Here is a 15,951-nt window from a genome sequence, read left to right as displayed (position 1 = left end):
GATCATCACCAACTCCGGCCTCCCAATTATTTGATTCCTCCGCAATCCCTGCAGGGTACAGTCCAAACTTCTGAGCCTTCACCTCTAAATAATAAGAGCAGCAGTAGCAGCAATCCCTGCAGGGTACAGTCCAAACTTCTGAGCCTTCTCCTCTAAATAATAAGAGCCAGCATGTGGCTCTTCATTGCGATCTCTGGCTAGGACTCTTCCTTCTGGCATCTTTAAGTCTAGTCAGTCAGAAGGAGACCTTCAGGTCTCTGATGGAGCCTGGCTATTTCATACCTCCCGCCCGCCTTTCATCATGTTGCCTCCTGTCCTGGAATTGAAACCCTTTACCACTCTGCAAACTCCAGTCAAACATCACCACCTCTGTGATGCTACTCTGGCCCTCTTCTCGGTACTCAGGGGGAATGGCCATGTCCTCCTTGTGCTACACCCTCCTTCAATACCATTTTGTGTGACTTTCTTACCATGGTACATTTTTGATAGTCTTAGAAATTGTTCTTCCCATGTTAGATAGTGAGCTTCTGTAGAAGAGGAATACCATTCTTAAGTTGTCTGTCTTTTGTTCAGGCTCAGTACAGTACCTGTTACATACAGGACACTCAGTTTCAGAGATAAATAAATACACATTGGTGGGATTTTAGAAAATGATTAACTTCAGAATTGATGTTTTTAGAGCAAAAGGAAACTTTTATGTATTATTTTGAATTTATATATTATTTATATCATATATTTTATATATAATTTTATATGCTACTTAGTCCAACTCTTTCATTCTATACTTCTAGACTGCACTGATCAAGTTGTCCTTTAAACACTTGAAATGTGGCTCTTTTGTACTCAAATGTTTGGCAAGTATAAAATATACACTGGATTTCAAAGGCTTAGTCCTCTCTCATTAGTAATTTTATATGATTATGTTTTTATAATGATAAGACTAAATAAAATAGATTAAAATTTAATTTTGCTTATTTGTTTTTGCTTTTTTAAATATATGACTACTGAAAAATTTTAAATTACTTGTGTGATTCACATTTGTAGCTCACCTTATATTTCTCTTGGACAGTGTGATTCTAGAACAGGAGTTGACAAACTCAGGCACATGGGTCAAATCTGACCAGCCACCTGTTTTTTGATGTCTATTAACAACAACAAAAATTGTTTTTTTTTTTTTTTTTACATTTTTTTCCAGTTTCATTCTGATTATTTTCATGGTTGCATTTTAAATGTTTTTGTATATACCTATATAATAGCCTTGATTTTGCTTCTGGGCCCAGAGTCTAACATATTTATTATCTGGCCCTTTAAGAAAAAGTTTGTTGATCCTGTTGTAAAACATAAGGCCTCCTGTGTGACATAAAGTAGTGACGATAACAACATGAAACAGTAGTGACTGCCTTAATAGTGATAGCTCACCCGTCACACATTCTGTGTGTCATGATCTGCTATGGGTGCTTTGCTTGTAGTAACTCATTGCATCTTCAGTCCTTATTGAGGTAGCAACAATTGTGCTCACCATAGTTTGGAATAGGTAATCAAGACGCGAGGAAGGTAACTAACTTGCTGAAAGATGCACAACTGCTAAGAGTAGAGACAGAGTTTTAACTCAGGCACCGATTTTGAGGTTGAGAGATCAAAGATGAGAGCCTTGAAGATGAGGATCACAGTGGCCAGCCATCGGAAGTTGACAACAGCCAGTTGAGAGCCATCATCGAAGCTGATCCTCTTACAACTACATGAGAGGTTGTCGAAGAACTCAGTGTCGACCATTCTGTGGCCATTTGGCATTTGAAGCAAATTGGAAAGGTGAAAAAGCTCAGTAAGTGGGTGCCTTGTGAGCTGACCACAAATCTAAAAATCTTCTTTTTGAAAAAAGTGTTATCTTCACTTATTCAACACAACAAGAAGGAACCATTTCTCAATCAGATCGTGACATGCAATGAAAAGTGGATTTTATACGACAACTGGCAATGACCATCTCAGTGGTTGGACCAAGAAGAAGCTCCAAAGCACTTCCCAAAGCCAAACTTGCACCAAGAAAAGGTCCTGTTCACTATTTGGTGATCTGCTGCCCGTCTGATCCACTACAGCTTTCTGAATCCTGACAAAACCATTACATCTGAGAAGTATGCTCAGTAAATCAACGAGATGCACCCAAAACTGCAATGCCTGCAGCTGGCATTGGTCAATAGAATCGGCCCAGTTCTTAACAACACCCAATCGTACACCACACGACCAATGCTTCAGAAGTTGAACAAATTGGGCTATGAAATTCTGCCTCATCCACCTGACCTCTAGCCAACTGACTACCACTTCTTCAAGCACCTCAGCACCTTTTTCCAGGGAAAATGCTCCCACAGCCAGCAGGAAGCAGAAAACGCTTTCCAAGAGTTTGTTGAATCCCAAAGCATGGATTTTTATGCCACAGGAATGAACAAACTTATTTCTCATTGGCAAAAATGTGTAGATTGTAATGGTTCCTATTTTGATTAATAAAGATGTGTTTGAGCCTAGTTATAATGATTTAAAATTCATGGTCTGAAACCACAATTACTTTTGCACTAACCTAATAAAACAATTATCCATTTGTTTTTGAATAGGTTATTTGTATAGTTGCATAAAATCTAAGTACCCAATGATATACCATTTAAGGAATGCTTATTCTGTCCACCCTGTCTGCCAGCTTCCCAGACCCTTACTCTGGAGGCTGCCCCTGCTCTTCATCTGCTGCACACACTTTTTTCCCTAGCTTTATTGAGATACGACCACATATAGCTAGAGAAGAACATGGTAACCCATTCTAGTATGCTTGCTTGGGAGATCCCGTGGGCATAGGAGCCTGGCAGGCTACAGTCTATGGGGTCACAAGGAGTCAGACATAACTTAGTGACTAAACAAACCACATGTAACATTGTATAAGCTTAAGATTTCATTTGATACATTTATATTTGCAAAATGATTATCACCATAGAGTTGTCTATACACTTCTTTTTATTATACTATATTTTTGTTTCTCAGAGGGAGGGAACTTTTCCGGATTGGATAGATTGACTGTCCTCACCTGTCAATTCAGGTGAGGATATTTGTGTAGTTCACTTTGATATTAGCCACGGTCATGTGTATGGGAGACTTCCCAGGCAGCTCAGGATAAAGAATCCAGCTGCCAATGCAAGAGCTGCAGGAGACACAGGTTTGATTCCTGGTTTGGGAAGATCCCCTGGAGGAGGAATGGCTTCCCACTTCAGTTTTCTTGCCTAGAAGATCCTGTGTACAGAGGAGCTTGGAAGGTTAAAATCCATGGGTTACAAAGAGTTGGACATGACTTAGCATGTACACAGCATATGTCAGACACGAACACAGCACGGCACACACATGCGTGTGAGGTTCTGCAGGTCAGTGATTTCTAACTCTGTGTTATAAGTGGAATTTCTTGTGCAAAATGCAAGTTAAATCTGCGAGTTAAGCGATTCAGATGGGAAACACCATTTCTGAATATAAAGGAAGTTTGTTTTGGATAGTAAGTATTGATCTACCCAATGAACAACTTAATTTTTTGATTTACATCTTTGATTTATAAGTATAATCACCAGTAAAAAGCACAAAACCCATCACTGTCTCATAGAAGATCCATGGAGAATTTTGGGGGTAATATTGCTTATTGTGAACTTTCTATCCTAACACAGATTAACCCCTTCTGTTTAATAACTGTTTTTCATTTGATAATAGTTAATCTCATTTAATAATTCTTTTTGATAAAATAAGAGAAGGATAACATTGATTCTAAGTCACATAAATATAAGATTTTATAAATACAAGATTAAAATATGTCTACATCAAACGTATTTTTTCCTCTTTGTTAGTGAAAACAGGTGAATCCTCAGTTCCAGAAACTTGCAGCCTCATTCCGGTATAGGCTAAATTGACTCATGGGTGTCAGCCAAATATGTGTTCCAGGAATGAATTTCCATCAGAGGCTTTGTTTGGGAAAGAAAGATGTATATGTTTTTCAACATTAATAGAAATCATACAACCTAGTTTGTAAAATTTTCCTATAACTTGGGGTCAGATGTTTGGCTGAAGAGTCTAATACTTTTTTTTTGTTAAAGCAACTATTTGTTGAGCACTTTGTACTTGCATGTCACTGAGATAAGAGCCTTACATGTTTTAAGATGTATGAATTATTGTTTGCATGTTGCAGATAAGGAAACTGAAGTTTAGTAAGTTTCATTAACTTGCTAGATTCAAACTAGGCCTGTTTGACTTCAAGGTTCTGTAATGTAATACCGCTTGTCTAATGACTTATATGTTTTAAACTGTTATAAATCAAGAATTATTTGAAAAGAGCTAAAGGAGGTTCCTACTCAAAGGAATCTTATGGGGAGTCTTTTCATCAATCATCCAAACATGTAAAGACAGTCCTTCTAATTTAGTCTTTTAAAATTGCAACGCTCATATTTATTTTTTGTGATTAGAGAGTGGTTTAGGATGACAACATTGATTGGCAGGTTTCTAAAAGACCACATCTTTTTCTCAGGAAGAACTAGAAACTTCAGCGACTCTATGAAAAATAATCAGTGTAAAATTGTATAATCAACTAGAGTGGTAATGAGCTCCTTGCCTCTCTTTGGTTTCGCTTCTTATGTCTTAACTGCTCTTGAAAATGTAGACTCTTTTCTGTCAGTAAGCCACTACACTGGTTTGTTTTCTTCAGAGAATTAATGATACAATTTAAGGCCCAGTCCACTTGTTTTAAACCATATTTAAGTCTTCATCTGTCAGGGTCTTTAGCAGTTGACAAGCATCGATCCATCTGTTCATTCATTCTCTAAATATTGTTTGACAGCCTACTTTGGGCCAGATATTGTGAGTAGGTATTGCAAATTGAGTGTTGTACAAAACAACCATGGTATACTTTCTGATGGACTTTAGAATCTCACAAGGAAGATATTTCTTAAGTGAATAAATAAAGTTATAGAATGCAAGAGGAAGGGCAGTCTAACTTAGCATGAATTTTGGGAATAATAACTTTTAAGTAATTAAAAGTTAAATAACATAATTTTTAATTACTTAAAATAACTTTATAGTGATCAAAAGCCAAGTAATTAAAAGCCATCAGACTTCCTTCATGGTAAGGAATCCATCCGCCTACAATGCAGGAGACCTGTGTTCGACCCCTGGATCAGGAAGATCCCATGGAGAAGGGAATGGCAACCCACTCCAGCATTCTTGCTTGGAGAACAGCATGGACAGAGGAGCCTGGAGCGCTGCAGTCCATGCAGTTGCCAAGACTAGGACACGACTAAGTGACTAACACTACATGAATACCATAACCCCAACACTCTTAAGTTATTGGAGTGATCTACTTAAGATTTATTGACTGAAAGTTTATAGTTAGTATTCCTGTAAACGGTGCTTAAGATTGCTTGAGAAATTTTATCCCTCAAGTTATTTAGAAATTCTAACACTGTATTTATTTTTCTATTGATGAATTTATTCTTTTATTTAGGCATTGCAGCACTGTTTATAATAGCCAGGGCATGGAAGCAACCTAAATATCCATCAGCAGACAAATGGATAAGAAAGCTGTGGTACATATACACCATGGAGTATTACTCAGCCATTAAAAAGAATACATTTGAATCAGTTCTAATGAGGTGGATGAAACTGGAGCCTATTATACAGAGTGAAGTAAGCCAGAAAGAAAAACACCAATACAGTATACTAACGCATATATATGGAATTTAGAAAGACGGTAATGACAACCCTGTATGCAAGACAGCAAAAGAGACACAGATGTATAGAATGATAACTCTGTGTGCAAGACAGCAAAAGAGACACAGATGTATAGATGTATAGATGTATAGACACAGATGTATAGAACTCTGTGGGAGAGGGTGAGGGTGGGATGATTTGGGAGAATGGCATTGAAACATGTATAATATCATATGTGAAACAAATCACCAGTCCAGGTTCGATGCATGATACAGGATGCTTGGAGCTGGTGCACTGGGATGACCCAGAGGGATGGTATGGGGAGGGAGGAGGGTGGAGGGTTCAGGATGGGGAACACATGTACACCCATGGTGGATTCATGTTGATGTATGGCAAACCCAATACAATATTGTAAAGTAATTAGCCTCCAATTGAAATAAATAAATTTACATTAAATTAAAAAAAGAACTTGTATTGAGGGCCAGTGGTATAGCAGTCTTGGCTCTCAGGAGGCCAGAACGCATGGAGGGGTCAGCATATGATTAACGCTCAAATATGACCGCTATGTTATGAGAATATGGTGTTGGAAAATCTTTTTCAGGAGAGATGATACTACAGCAGTGAACAGAGCTTTGCCTTGAATAAAAGAAGGATGCATTCTAGGAGGAAAGAGCAGCATATATAAGGAATGCAAGTTTCGTGTATTTTAGGGACAGAAGGAACTTCAGCTGAGAGGAGAGTAGGAGTGTGGATGAAGAATGAATTTGAGGGGAGACACTAGAACCTGCCCGTGGGTTATCTGGATGTCCTGCAGAAAAGGCTGCGTTTACACCTAGTTGATCAGAAACCTCTGATTTTTATTATTTATTTACCAATATTGTCTGAATTTTTCAAGTTTACCTTTCTACTGAGAGACACACAGGGAGAATGTGTGTCTTAGAAGCCGGTTTGAGACTGTTAAAACACAAGTGAGAAATAAAAAGAAATAAAAATCTGGGCCTTGTGGGAGGATCAAGAAGGAAAGTCGACTTGAGAGACATTTGGCAAGTAAAGTTAATTGATTTTTGTTGTTGTTGAGCAGTATGATATACATGCAAGGAAAGGGAAAAATCAAGATGCCCACCGTATTTTTACATTGAGAGCCACTGGACTGTGACTCTGTTAGTTCAGAGAGAAAACGGGGAACAGAGCAAGCATGGGGCATTAGAACTTCAACACACAAGTCTTGGGAGTCACGCAGACATTCAAACCGTAGCAGCAAGATTAGCTAAGATACAAATCACCATTAAATCACAGCAGTGGTTATAATATGTAGGATAAAAACAAACCACAGCACCCCAGTTACTCCTATTTGATAAAAGAATAGAGTCCAGGTAATGAGTTTCTAGGGCTTCCCTGGTGGCTCAGCTGGTAAACAATTTGCCTACACTGCAGGAGACCGAGGTTCGATCCCTGGGTCAGGAAGATCCCCTGGAGTAGGAAATGGCAACCCACTCCACTATTCTTGCCTGGAGAATCCCATGGATGGAGGAGCCTGGTAGGCTACAGTCCATGGGGTCTACACATTGACACTGATGGATCTTTGATTTTTTTCTCTTGGGCAAGAATTTTGTCTGGTTCTATGAATTCTAGAACACTCTGATATTTCTAACAAATGAATACTTATAAAAGAGTAATGAAAATGGTATTTGCTTTCTTTTGAAATCTCGCTCCCACTTCCATGCTTATCCCACAGCTGCTCTTTCTGGCTGGGGTTTTGATTGTTTCCTTTCTCATATCCTTTTCCTCTGGATATTTTCCTCAGTCTGTTTTTTTCTTTTTTTAAATATGGCACCATCTGAGTTTTTGCCATTACAAACGTTATTATCCTCCAGGATCATTTACAGTGCCCTGAACTACCTTATCCTTGGGAAAAGAATGGAAAAAAAGTTCTGAGTTTGATATTCAATATATATTAACCTCACAAATATTTGGCCAGTTTCTACAACAACTTTTATTCACAATTTCCACTGGGGATTTTTTTTTTAATAAAGGGGCAACTAGAGTAGGTATTATTTTAGGGATTTATACAATTTAAAGCTTCTCTGCTGGCTCAGCTGGTAAAGAATCTGCCTGCAATGTGGGAAGACCTGGGTTTGATCCCTGGGTTGGGAAGATCCCCTGGAGGAGGAAATGGATACTGTCTCCAGTATTCTGACCTGGAGAATTCCATGGACTATTCCGTGGGCTTGCAAAGAGTCGGACATGACTGAGAGACTTTCACTTTCATACAATTTAACAGGATTCTTCTAAGGATAATTATGGTGTGGCAATTAAAGAGTGTAGTATATAAAGCCAATTATCCTAATTAACTATCTTTCTCCTCATCTTTTACTAGTGTATGTTACATTAGTCTCTAATGAGTTATTGAAATTTTTACAAGTATAATTTTACTATTGTTATTCGGGGGGGAGTTTACCTTACTTCTGTTACTTAACAGTCAAGAAGTCCACTCTAGAGGAGTGCTGTAGATTCAGAGTTGCCATAGTGAACCCCCTGTGGGCAGCTTTTCTCAACTGAATCCCCCTGCTGTTACGGTGAATCCTTGGATGGCTCCTTACTGTGGAGCCCAATAGCAAGGTCACAGGTGTGTAGCCCCGTACCAAGGTCACAGGACAAAAATCTCTGGAACTGACCAATCCCCATAGCAGCTGTTGCTATGAGCCTCCAGATCTAAACCTGCCAGTTCCCTGACCCCATATTGGGCAAAATACCCACCCTATTGCCCACCCTACAGCATCCTAACCAGTCACCTAATGCCACCCTTCCAATAGGAATTTTCTCTGTCTTGATGCTATAAAAAATGGGCTACTAGCCCATGAAAGGGGTCGACTCTCCCTTAATCTGGCCTGCTGTTCTAACAGCTTCTCCCACGCTAGTAAACTTTATTCTCCTCTCATTCTGTCTCATGTCTGGAAATTCTTTTCCAGCCTGTGCACAGATCACGACACTAAGTATTAATATCAAGGCTAGGAATTTCATTTGCTTTCCACAGTCCCTGTTCTTTCTCTGACCTTTCTGTTACAGAAACAGAGAGATTATCACATACAAACTTTGATTATTTTTGCTTTGGCCCTTAACTTTCTATTGCCTTAGCAGGGCTTATATAAACTAAAGTAGAAATGCTCCAGTTCCTTCAGCTACAGTTTCTTATAAAATCTGCTTCCGAGACAGAATATGGAGTGGCAGAATTTATTTAAATCAGAACCAGTTTCCTAAAGGATACAACATTCTTCAAAGTTAAGTTATTTTAACCAACACTTAAAAAGAAACTCTAACCTGGAGCCACAGTCTTTCCAACTGGTGCCTCCCCAATCCTCAAAATCAGCTTCAAAGTAGAAAGAACAAATGAAAATTCATCAGTCTATTTTGTTAGTTGAAGAGTGGCTGATAATTGGTAAGAATACTGGTAACAACATTTTTTTTTCCCCTGAACCCACAAACAAATCTTCACTCTTTGGTTACCTTAACTATAAAGAGGGAGATAGTAATATCCTGTTGACAGGGTTGTGAACAGCATCAAATATGGCATGTGAAAACTATTTGAAATATTAAATATAAGCAGTTATTGTTGCTGTTATTGTTTTTGGTAGTGGTGATTATAGTTTTAGATGTTGTAAGAATGGGAATCATATTAATACCTTATCTTCCGCAGCCCAAGGTACAGGCAATGTCAGTGGAGAGAAAAGTAAAAAGCAGGGAGAAAGATGGTAGGAGAGGAAAGAATGTGTCTGGGATAGAGTGGGAGAGCTGATCAAGAACAACTTGCAAGGTTGTAGGATGTTCAGTTCAGTTCAGTTGCTCAGTCGTGTCAGACTCTTTGCAACCCCATGAATCACAGCACACCAGGCTTCCCTGTCCATCACCAACTCCCGGAGTTCACTCAAACTCACGTCCATCGAGTTGGTGATGCCATCCAGCCATCTCATCCTCTGTCATCCCCTTCTCCTCCTGCCCCCAATCCCTCCCAGCATCAGAGTCTTTTCCAATGAGTCAACTCTTCACATGAGGTGGCCAAAGTACTGGAGTTTCAGCTTTAGCATCATTCCTTCCAAAGAACACCCAGGGCTGATCTCCTTCAGAATGGACTGGTTGGATCTCCTTGCAGTCCAAGGGACTCTCAAGAGTCTTCTCCAACACCACAGTTCAAAAGCATCAATTCTTTGGTGCTCAGCTTTCTTCACAGTCCAACTCTCACATCCATACATGACCACTGGAAAAACCATAGCCTTGACTAGATGATCCTTTGTTGGCAAAGTAATGTCTCTGCTTTTGAATATGCTATCTAGGTTGGTCATAACTTTCCTTCCAAGGAGTAAGCGTCTTTTAATTTCATGGCTGCAGTGATTTCCATCTGCAGTGATTTTGGAGCCCTCAAAACTAAAGTCTGACACTGTTTCCCCATCTATTTCCCATGAAGTGTTGTAGGATGTTACTTCCATAATAAATGGAGCAATCTTAATTTAATCAAAGTGGACAAGAGGTGGACATTTAAGGAGCACTTGCACCATAATTGAGTGCTTAAAGGTTTTGTTTCACTGAATCTTTACAACTATCCCCTGATGCAAGTTTTATCAGATCCATTTTGCAGATGTGAAAACTGATGGTGCTCGCTTCAGCAGCACATGTACTAAAATTGGAACGATACAGAGAAGATTAGCATGGCCCCTGCACAAGGATGACACGCAAATTCGTGAAGCGTTCCATAAAAAAAAAAAAGAAAAGAAAAGAAAACTGATGACAAGAGTGATTATGCAGCATTCTCTTGAGTCATCACACAACTAGTAAATATTAGAAGCCAACATCAGAAAGTGGAATATGGAAATCTACCAGAAAGGAAAATAAAATAAGTAAGAACTCAGGCACAGGCATGTGTTGCCTAAAGGTACTTGAATTTACTTCACTTTCCCTCTGTGTCCCAGCACTGTACTAGCCTATTGTTATTATCGCTTGGTCACGAAATCCAGCTCTTTGAGACCCCGTGGACTGTAGCCTACCAGACTTCTCTGTCCTTGGGATTTCCCAAGCAAGAATATTGGAGTGGGTTGCCAATTCCTTCTCCAAGGGATCTTCCCGACTCAGGGATTGCACCTGCGTCTCTTCTGTCTCCTGCATTGGCAGGTGGCTTCTTTATCACCAGAGAAGCCCAGGGAGGATGCAATTTCCACTTTACTTGACTATATAGGTATGAATGAAATTAGAATATGACTGGGTACTAGATGAAATTAAAGGATCATAGCTGTGTTAAGTTTTTTAATGTATTGTTGTTGTGCAAAGAAATATTCTTATTTTAAAAAATTCACCCTGAAGTACTTTGGAGTTCAATGTCACGATATCTTGGATTTGCTTTTCAATAACTGAGTAGGTGAAAAAGCAAGAAAGAGTGAGAAAACATGAGAGAGGGAGAGAGATAAAATATGGGAAAATACTGGCAGTCACTGAATCTAGGTGCTGGATGAACTGTGGTTTATTGTGCTGTTCTCTCTACCTGGTATCTATTTAAAATCTTTTATAATAAAATTTTTAAAAAAGAGTTCACTTGAGTTCACAGGAGCCCAGTGGTAATGCCAGCATCAGTACATGACAAATGAATGTGGGAAACACACAGGGCCAGCTTAATACCACCAAGCAATTTACATGAAAGTGTCATCTTATGCCGCAGAATTACACTGTTTGCTTTTCATGTGTTAGTACTTTTTGTAAAAAAAAAAAAATGTAGGAAGGGCAATAATATCTAAGTCTGTTTACTAGGAAAAACACTTGTATAATTGATTTAATGTGCTGTAGCTCCATATTTATTTTTAGCTTTCTTTGTTTTATTGGTTAATTAAAAACACAAACACTTCCTGGCTTAAGCAAAATCAGCATGTCACATCCACACCAGAGGAAGGTCATAATCGCTTGTTCTGTCTCATTTGAACTTTGTGAAAAGACAAATTTTCACTTTTTAAAAGTTCACAAGTAGGAGGAAAATATATTTGCAAAGATTTTCTCTGTTTAATTACAGCTCAAATAACAAGCACATTTTTAAAAGAAATCTTTTTTTTTTTTTGCACATTCACAATTCTAGCTTCCTATAATACAGATAATTGAAAACCTAACATTTGATAAAAGTTCTTTCCACTTTAAAAGGTATATTCCTAGCTATATTACTTAGGTCACTATAAATTTTGCCCAGTCTTTCTTATTTTCTTTATACATATTTGTCTTCCCAACTTTTTTTTTTAATTTTTATTTTATATTGGGGTATAGTTGATTTACAATACTGTTATTAGTTTCAGTTATTAAATATACTGTTATTAAATATAAAGTGATTCAGTTATTAAATATACATATATCCATTCTTTTTCAGGGTTCCCAGGTGGTGCTAGTGGTAAAGAATTCACCTTCCCATGCAGGAGGTGCAAAGAGAGTTTGATCCCTGGATTGGGAAGATCCCCTGGAGTACGAAATGGCAACTTGCTCCAGTATTCTTGCCTGAAAATGTCATGGGTAGAAGAGGCTTTCAGGCTACAGTCCCCGGGGCTGCAAAGCATCAGACACAACTGAGCGTACAACACACACGATTCTTTTTCAGATTTTTTTCTCATAAGATTATTTTATAATATTGAGTGGAGATCCCTGTGCAGTAGGTCCTTATTGATTATTTATTTTATATATGCATACATGCATGCTCAGTCACTCAGTCGTGTCTGACTCTTTGTGGCCCCAGGGACTGTAGCCTGCCAGCCTCCTCTGTCCATGGGATCTCCAGGCAAGAATACTGGAGTGGGTTGCCCTTTCCTCCTCCAGGGATATCTTCCTGACCCAGGGATGGAACATGCATCTCCTGTCTTGGCAGCCGGATTCTTTACCACTGAGCCACCTACAAAGCCCCTATTTTGTATGTAGTAATGTATATATTGCATTTCTTTTCCATGGGGATGGTCTTGATCCCTGTCTCCTGTACAATGTCACAAACCTCCGTCCATAGTTCATCAGGCACTCTATCAGATCTAGTCCCTTAAATCTATTTCTCACTTCCACTGTATAATCATAAGGGATTTGACTTAGGTCATACCTGAATGATCTAGTGGTTTTCCCTACTTTCTTCAATTTAAGTCTGAATTTGGCAATAAGGAGTTCATGGTCTGAGCCACAGTCAGCTCCTGTTCTTGTTTTTGTTGACTGTATAGAGCTTCTCCATCTTTGGCTGCAAAGAATGTAATCAATCTGATTTTGGTGTTGCCCATCTGGTGATGTCCATGTGTAGAGTCTTCTCTTGTGTTGTTGGAAGAGGGTGTTTGCTATGACCAGTGCATTTTCTTGGCAAAACTCTATTAGCCTTTGCCCTGGTTCATTCCCTAGTCTAAGGCCAAATTTGCCTGTTACTCCAGGTGTTTCTTGATTTCCTACTTTTGCATTCCAGTCCCCTATAATGAAAAGGACATCTTTTTTGGGTGTTAGTTCTAAAAGGCCTTGTAGGTCTTCATAGAACTATTCAACTTCAGCTTCTTCAGTGTTACTGGTTGGGGTAGACTTGGATTACTGTAATATTGAATGGTTTGCCTTGGAAATGAACAGAGATCATTCTGTCGTTTCTGAGATTGCATCCAAGTGCTGCATTTCAGACTCTTGTTGACCATGATGGCTACTCCATTTCTTCTAAGGGATTCCTGCCCGCAGTAGTAGATATAATGGTCATCTGAGTTAAATTCACCCATTCCAGTCCATTTGAGTTCGCTGATTCCTAGAAAGTCGATGTTCATTCTTGCCATCTCCTGTTTGACCACTTCCAGTTTGCCTTGATTCATGGACCTGACATTCCAGGTTCCTATGCAGTATTGCTCTTTACAGCATCGGACCTTGCTTCTATCACCAGTCATGTCCACAACTGGGTATTGTTTTTGCTCTGGCTCCATCCCTTCATTCTTTCTGGAGTTATTTCTCCACTGATCTCCAGTAGCATATTGGGCACCTACAGACCTGGGGAGTTCCTCTTTCAGTATCCTATCATTTTGCCTTTTCATACTGTTCATGGGGTTCTCAAGGCAAGAATACCGAAGTGGTTTGCCATTCCCTTCTCCAATGGACCACATTGTGTCAGACCTCTCCACCATGCCTGCCCGTCTTGGGTGGCCCCACAGGGCATGGCTTAGTTTCATTGAGTTAGACAAGGCTGTGGTCCATGTGATTAGATTGACTAGTTTTCTGTGATTATGGTTTCAGTGTATCTGCCCTCTGATGCCCTCCTGCAACACCTACCGTCTTAACTTGGGTTTCTCTTACCTTGGACGTGGGGTATCTCTTCACGGCTGCTCCAGCAAAGCACAGCTGCCTCTCCTTACCTTGGACGAGGGGTATCTCCTCACCGCCACCCCTCCCGACCTTGAATGTGGAAGAGCTCCTCTAGGCCCTCCGGTGCCCGCGTAGCCACCACTCCTTGGATATGGGGTTGTTCCTCCTGGCCGCCACCCCTGACCTCGGATGCGGGGTAGCTCCTCTCGGCCACCGCCCCTCAGGCATGGGGTCCTCCTGGCTTCTGCCCCTGATCACGGACGTGGGGTAGCTCCTCTCGGCCGCGCTCTGCGCGCCGTCGCAGCCACCCGTGCTCTGCGCGCTGTCTCCTAATTTATTCCTTCCCTCACCTTTCCCCTTTGGTAACCAGAAGTTTGTTTTTGAAGTCTGTGGGTATATTCTCGTTTTATAAATAATAAGGTCATTTGTATCATTTTTTAAAGATTTCACATATAAATGTTATCATATGATATGTTTCTCTGACTTACTTCACTATCACTAGTACAATAATCTCTAGGTTCATCCATGGTGCTGCAAATGGCATTATTTCATGTTTAAATTTTTATTGGAGTATAGTTGTTTACAATGTCATGTTAGTTTTTGCTGTACGGCAAAGTGAATCAGCTATGTGTTTACATCTGTCTCCTCTTTTTTGGATTTCCTTCCCATTTAGGTCACCAGAGAGCATTGCATAGAGTTCCCTGTGCTATACAGTAGGTTCTTATTAGTTGTCTATTTTATGAATATACATAATAGTATATCTGTCTCATGGAGAAGGCAGTGGCACCCCACTCCAGTACTCTTGCCTGGAAAATCCCATGGACGGAAGAGCCTGGTAGGCTGCAGTTCATGGGGTTGCTAAGAGTCGGACACGACTGAGCGACTTCACTTTCACTTTCCACTTTCATGCATTGGAGAAGGAAATGGCAACCCACTCCACTGTTCTTGCCTGGAGAATCCCAGGGACGGGGGAGCCTGGTGGGCTGCCGTCTATGGGGTCGCACAGAGTTGGACATGACTGAAGCAATTTAGCAGCATATCTGTCTCAATCTCCCAATTCATCCCTCATTTCCCCTTGGTATCAATGTATATGTTCTCTATGTCTGTGCCTCTGTTTTGCATATAAGTTCATCTGTATCATTTTTCATGGCTAATTAGTATTCCATTTATATATGCATCACTTCTTTAAAATCCAATAACCAATCTGACCTAAACTGATGCACCTTAGAATCTTTATTAGTGTTTCTTGCAGATATAAGAATGCATTTGACTGCAAGTTGGATTTTCAGATGCCATTGGGGACATTATGTGGTATATAGTGTATACCAAGTAATACTTCCCTAAAATCAGAAACACACAGAATTTGAAACACACTTGACTGCAAAGACTTCAGAGGAGAGATTATGGACCTGTATACACAAATATTAATCTTTTAAAATTATTTCAGTTCAATTCAGTTCAGTCGCTCAGTCGTGTCCAGCTCTTTGCAATCCCATGAATTGCAGCACGCCAGGCCTCCCTGTCCATCACCGACTCCCAAAGTTCACTCAAAGTCATGTCCATCTAGTTGGTGATGCCATCCAGCCATCTCATCCTCTGTTGTCCCCTTCTCCTTCTGCCCCCAATCCCTCCCAGCATCAGGCTCTTTTCCAATGAGTCAGCTTTTCGCATGAGGTGGCCAAAGTACTTGAGTTTCAGCTTTAGCATCAGTCCTTCCAATGAACACCCAGGACTGATCTCCTCTAGAATGGACTGGTTGGATCTCCTTGCAGTCCAAGGGACTCTCAAGAGTCTTCTCCAACACCACAGTTCAAAAGCATCAATTCTTCAGTGCTCAGCCTTCTTCACAGTCCAACTCTTGCACCCATACATGACTACTGGAAAAACCATAGCCTTGACTAGACAGACCTTTGTTGGCAA

At 40.0% G+C, this 15,951-nt stretch overlaps 1 non-coding gene across 1 annotated transcript; it reads left to right on the top strand.

The window, feature by feature from the left end:
• Positions 1-10,360: 10,360 nt before the first annotated feature.
• LOC113907118 lies at positions 10,361-10,467 on the top strand. The gene has a single exon (XR_003515105.1). It is a non-coding gene; the product is annotated as a U6 spliceosomal RNA (small nuclear RNA).
• Positions 10,468-15,951: the final 5,484 nt, after the last annotated feature.

This window comes from Bos indicus x Bos taurus, chromosome 16 (assembly GCF_003369695.1).
Source record: "Bos indicus x Bos taurus breed Angus x Brahman F1 hybrid chromosome 16, Bos_hybrid_MaternalHap_v2.0, whole genome shotgun sequence".
In the NCBI taxonomy this organism is placed as follows: Eukaryota; Metazoa; Chordata; class Mammalia; order Artiodactyla; family Bovidae; genus Bos; species Bos indicus x Bos taurus.
The sequence above is the reverse complement of the archived record's forward strand: the minus strand, read 5'-3'. Positions and strand labels throughout refer to the sequence as shown.